Raw genomic sequence first — 6,000 nt, forward strand, 5'->3', positions numbered from 1 at the left:
TCTGCTTAAACCTTAGGAATGCCTTTCAGCCTAAGCTAACTTTTAGTCACGCTGAAATCAACGAGAATTAAGCATCCCTAACTTTCTTTGGGTTGCACCTGCAAACAACAGTCCTGCATTCAATTAGGAACCCTTAAGTCATGTTGATTTAAGTGGCAGTAACTCAAGGATAACTATGCACAAGATCACCCAATTTAGGTGTCTAAATAGTTGCTTAGTTTTCAGATATGCAAAATATCCATCACTCTCATTGATCTCAACTAATTTAAAACTCTGCTAGCTAATTGCCTGGAACTCTGATTCCCAATCAAAGAGAGCTTGTGTTATAAATAGAACCTATTTTGGAGTTCAGACCTAGTTGTGAGAGTCTTGCAAGTATGCAAGAGCCTTCTGAATTCTGTTAGAGTAAGGAACATCTAGAAATGGCTCCCTTTAGCCCCAAAATCCTTTGGTTTGAGATGAGATCCAGGAAATGTGCCACATTATTGTGGCCTAAGAGCTGGTGTAATGTTTTTGTATCTAGCCTAACTGTGGGAATAATTGTCATCTGAATGGCATGAGTGATGTAATATTTTGGGAGGAGCCAAAGGTCACTTTGTAACATGCTTTGTAAGCAGAAGGTCCCTGGTTCACTGCTTGTTACTGATGGTTTTAAAAAAGCACATGGGGCAGGGGTGGGAAAGCTTTGGACTTCCCACCCCTCCCATAATCCCTGGCCAACATAGCCCATGGTCAGGGCTGATGGGAGTTGTAGTTCAACAATGACAGGAAGGCCATAGCTTCTTCACCACTGTCCCATGTGCTATTTTAAAATGGAACTAATAATAATGGCGCCAGACTAGAGTGGTGATAAATACTCAGAGATGGAGGATGAGCTGGTGAAGTCTGGGCCTGCTGTACTGCCAGCTGTGGAAGAAAACCAGGGGCCTGGCAGTGATCCCAAGGCTGACAGTCAGGAACCTCTGTACCTGAACCTGAGCCCTGTCTTGCTCCAAGTCTAAGGCATCCACGGAGCCTATCAGCTCCCTCTCCACAAAAACCGCCCAGCAGAGCAAGGAGCACGCTAGGTGAGAAGGCAGAGAAGCTGGGCCTTTGAAATTTGTCAAGAATGTATAACTTGCTGTTGAAATGGAATACACAAGATGAAACAGTGAAATCAGCTATGATTAAATGGGCACAAGATATTGGTCATAACATTATGTTTGCTGACTGGGAACAGTTGTGGACCACCGGTATGAAATTTACGGCATGTAATGCCTTAAAGGAAAATATTTTGAAAATGATTTATAGGTGGTACATGACCCCAGTCAAGCTTGCAAAAATTTACCACTTGTCTGATAATAAATGTTGGAAATGTAAAGAAACTGAAGGTACTTTTTTCACTTTGGTGGACATGCCCAAAGATTAAGGCTTTCTGGGAAATGATATACAATGAAATGAAAAAGGTATTTAAATATACCTTCCTTAAGAAACCAGAGGCCTTTCTCCTGGGCATTGTCGGCCAATTGGTGCCAAAGAAAGACAGAACATTCTTTATGTATGCTACAACAGCAGCAAGAATACTCATCGCAAAGTATTCGAAGACACAAGATCTACCCACCTTGGAAGAATGGCAGATGAAGGTGATAGACTATATGGGATTGGCAGAAATGACTGGCAGAATCCGAGACCAGGGAAAAGAGACGGCGGAAGAAGATTGGAAGAAATTTAAGAACTATCTTAAGAAACATTGTAAAATTAATGAGTGTTAAAATGATGCGGCTTTAGAAATTAAGTGGATTACAGCTGTAAAGATTAAGTTAAAAGAAAAGAAAGGTTAACAATTAGATAAAATTAAGGGTGAGGATTTGCTGAACTAAATATTTGAAATTGGAATGCAGAAAGGGGAGGAATGAGGAGGTCGGTGAAGTAAGTTTTAAGAAAATAAGGATTTGAAATTATACTTGTTTTTTCTTGTGTTTGTTTGTATTGTTGTGTTTGATTATATAATTTGTGAAACTTTAATAAATATCTTATAAAAAAAAGAGAAGCTGGCCTTTGAGAAGCGGCGGCAGCAATATGAGCAGAGGGATTTATAAAGACTTAGTCAATTCCCACTTTTGTTGGAGCAAGAGTTGCATTTTGAGGTGCTATCTGAGGTGCTTTGCCTCATGGGTTTTTATTTTGTTATTATTTATTATATATATATACCACCCTTCGCCTGAAGATCCCAGTGACATCAGCACCTGCTCCTATAGACCAAGACAACGTCGACCCCCACCATGTGTTTTTGAGGTGGTTGCTCAGAGGGCATTGACTCCACCCCATCCAATCCTCATGATGTCACACGACTGATGTCAGGATGTTGCATTGGGCCCCTTCAATCAACTGGAGAAGATGTCACCTCTGCTCAGGGCAGTTCAAAATATAAAAATACAGGATGAAAGCACAAAATAATTAGGGGGGGGATACAATACCTCCTCTCCCTTTTTAGGAGAGATCAGAACAGCTACAGGCACATACTTCTGAATTGTACTAATTTGGAATAAGATTGTGACTCTTTGGGTGAATGCTTATATAACATAAACCCCAAAATGTTAATATATTCAGGGTTTATATATGTTTGTTTCAAGTCATTTCTATTGGGCATTTTTTTCCCATTGTAAACTGAAGATGCTTATTTGGCATGTAAGAATTAACTTCATTTTATTCCACCCTGGGCTTTTTAGCTTGGCTGCACCCAGTAGAAGGTTTGCAAATTCCAATTTCATATATAGTCAGCTGCTTGCATATATATCGTTCTGATCTGCAGAGCCCCACAGAACTGACTGAAAACAAAGTTATATCCAACAAGGGGCACACATGAGAAAGTAGCAGCCTTAAAGCTGGTAACATCCTCTGTATTTTTCATTGCCTTGTCAGCTTACTCCCTCCTGACAGCATGGTATCAATATCCTGTCCTTCTAAATACAAGTCCTGATATTAACTGTCAGCAGTGTAGAATCCTCAGTAATGTATGTCAGAGATGTATAATCAAAAACTAAATCAGAATGTCAAAGTGATTGAATCGGGAGGTGTAAATTCTCATAAAACTGCAAATTCATCCTCCTTCAGCCGGAAAATTGGCATTTTTTGTTCACAGACTCTTTTAAGTGGCCATAATTTTTTGTCCATTGGTTTCTCCCCCTTCCTCCCACTGCTTTGTAGCACATCTGGTTTCCTGCTTATGACAGTAGGCAGGCGAAAGAGCACCAAAGGCCCTGGGGGGGAATAGAAGATATCACAACAGCATCATATCTGCAGACTGAAAGGTGTAGGGAGTGTAGGTTTGCCATATCTTGAAGAGCAAAAAAGAGGACAGTATGGGCCACTGCCAGTCCAAGCCAGAGAAAGGGGTGCCCTGCCCTCCTGCCTCTTTCTCAGGCTTGGGCTGGCAGCAGTCACAGCATGCAGAACATCCTAAGCCTTAAACCTTGAGCTGGAGCAAAAAAACCCCAGACATTTCCTTTAAAATGTAAAAATCTGCCCAGATGGGCATGTTGGCCCTCCAAAAGAGGACATGTCCAGGTTTTCCTGGACATATGACAACCCTAAGGGAGAGCCTCAGGTTAGCAACTAGCAGCTTTGGTTACGTGAAGGCTATATTCTACCTCTACTGTTAGAGGCAGAAGGAAGGTTATCTAGATCGTACAGTATGTTAACGTTAGGGTTGGGGGGGGGGAATTCCTTTCAGGTTGCATTTAAATGCAAACCTATATATAATATGTACTTCCCCAAACTATACATGTCTCAAAATGAAGCTATTCTTCTAAAATTATACTTCTCCAGATTATACAGTGCAGTTCTCCTGCCAAAAACTGTGTGTATTAGGAGAAAGTGTGCATAGGAAAATGCCTATAATGGTGAAAATAACACACAAGAATGCATTGTATGGTGGGGAGTTCTTTCAAATGTGTATAACTTAGGCAAAATTCAGGTCGCCATACACCTGGGATTTCCAGGACATATCTGGAATACTGGTGTCAGCAGCAGTGTCCAAGCGGAAATCAGCAAAAATGTCCGGGAAAATCTGGACGTATGGCAGCCCATGTCGGCTGTGTCGTTTTTGACGATTTAACATAAAAACAGCTCAAAGATTGGGGCAGAACTAGAAAAAGCTCAACAATTTTGCTCCCCCACCCCCCCAAACAATTTTTCACTGTTTCAAATATGGCCACCCTAGGCAAAATAGCACATAAAATATGTATATCAAGAGAAATGCACACTAAAATGCTGATTTGTTTTCATGGGCATTTTTATTTTAATTAGGTAAATATTGCAAACTGATGTAGAAGTGTGGTGAACTGAAGACTGGACAAACGAGAAAGTGAGAGAGAATGAAAATGACGGTCTTGTCCGTTCCTAGCCCACATTTCTGTTTTTCTTTTTTACAGATTGGCTGGCGGCTTGCCACGTGGGAGAAAGCCTAGTGAAGTGGCACCAGCAGCCACTGTTGGTTTGTATTACAAGTAGAGCTTTCATTATATCTGGTCTCTTTCCTTTTTTTACACTGAAGTGGTTTGGAGCTGCTGCAATGGCCTGGCCTACTCTGCCTCCGTCAACTGGAGATTTGTGTTCTATGTCACAAGCAAATAGCTGAGCATCTTCAGTGGCCAGCGCTATGTAAATAGCAAGATACAGGAACAGGGTATGAGCAGCTGGCTAACCTTGTCCAATTTGCAAACTGGGAAGGTTTCCAAGAGCAACGCAAGTTAACATAATCAATGAAGGTCAAGGAATTGAAGCTGCTGCGTTTGCACACACGGTTTGTTGGCATAAAAATATGCAGACTCAAGTATAATAATAATAAGCTGCAGAGAGAATGTGTCAAGATAATGAAGAGCGAGACCAAAAGTGCAAGTAAACAAGGAGTTTCCAAGAGCATCAGGCTGAAGATTTACGGCACGAACTAAACGCAATGGCTAAGACCTTGAATTTTGTTTGGACAAAAGCTCTAGGTGTTGATATGACAACAATAGGGAGCTCTGGTTATATCAGTTTAACGAGGAATTGCAAGACTGAAAAGCAAGGGAAACTATGCAACAGGCAATATAGCAAGTCTTCTGTAAGAAGTACGTAATGAATAAGTGTTTAATGTCTTCAGAGCTAAGTAAAAACTGGTCCAGAATGCAAACTTCTGAAAATGCCAGAATGGGAAACTCATCTCTGCTAGTGTGGAGAATCAAAAGTACTGTACAAAACAACAAAATGTTTTTCTCAGTTTTCAATCTATGTCTGTTATCAGTTACTTATGCTTCAGGAGATCCAGGAACAATAGAACTATACATAGATAAGATGTGCAAGTCTGATTCAGCCTGTGACCCTTCAAGCCAAACCCAGAAATCCAGTTACATACTTAAGGTGGCCTGCCAGGGGTTTGACAGTTTACTTGTTTTTATTGTCCCAGGCAGGCAGGGAATTATATGTGGGCTGCCATATGGGAATGGTAGCTTATGCTTACGTTAGTGGATCAGCAGTTGTTCAGATGTGGACTGAAAGGACACTGGTGCTTCTTCAGACCCTACTGAGCGCTAATGTCAAGGTTCTACAGGGATGGCATCTCCTTTCCCTAGACAGGCAGGATCATTCAAAACAAAGCAGCTACTCTTGCCTATTTACAGAACACCCATGGTGACTAAAAAAAAACCACTGCAGGACATGCCCACATCATATGCCTCAAAGAGGTATTTTCAGATTTCCATTTGTTAGTTCAGATAGATGTTGGCAATCTCTTCCAATAAAGGATTAGTTCATGTTTTTAACTTTTATGTTCATCCACCGAGGGGCTCTATTTTGTGAATGTAAAGTCAAATTTAAATGCATTTACAATACATTCATATTTACAAATTATGCTTTCTGGCAAGCTCAAACAATGACATTTACTTCCAGTAAAACGAGTTTCCAGTTTTATGTAAGATTGTAAATCAAATGCAGTCCTGAAGGAAGCAGAAGCATTCGTTTTATGTGTAATACAATTTTAGG

The 6,000-nt window shown here is 40.7% G+C and overlaps 1 long non-coding RNA gene across 1 annotated transcript in view; it reads left to right on the forward strand.

Annotated features, from left to right (window-relative positions):
• Positions 1-5,792, forward strand: part of LOC308597002 — a 33,581-nt gene extending 27,789 nt beyond the window's left edge. Inside the window, exon 4 of the long non-coding RNA XR_014012786.1 lies at positions 4,413-5,792. This is a non-coding gene — a long non-coding RNA (uncharacterized lncRNA). The remainder of the gene's footprint in view (positions 1-4,412) is intronic.
• The last annotated feature ends 208 nt before the right edge of the window (positions 5,793-6,000 follow it).

Source organism: Podarcis bocagei, assembly GCF_964188305.1.
Source record: "Podarcis bocagei genome assembly, chromosome: 11".
Taxonomy (NCBI): Eukaryota; Metazoa; Chordata; class Lepidosauria; order Squamata; family Lacertidae; genus Podarcis; species Podarcis bocagei.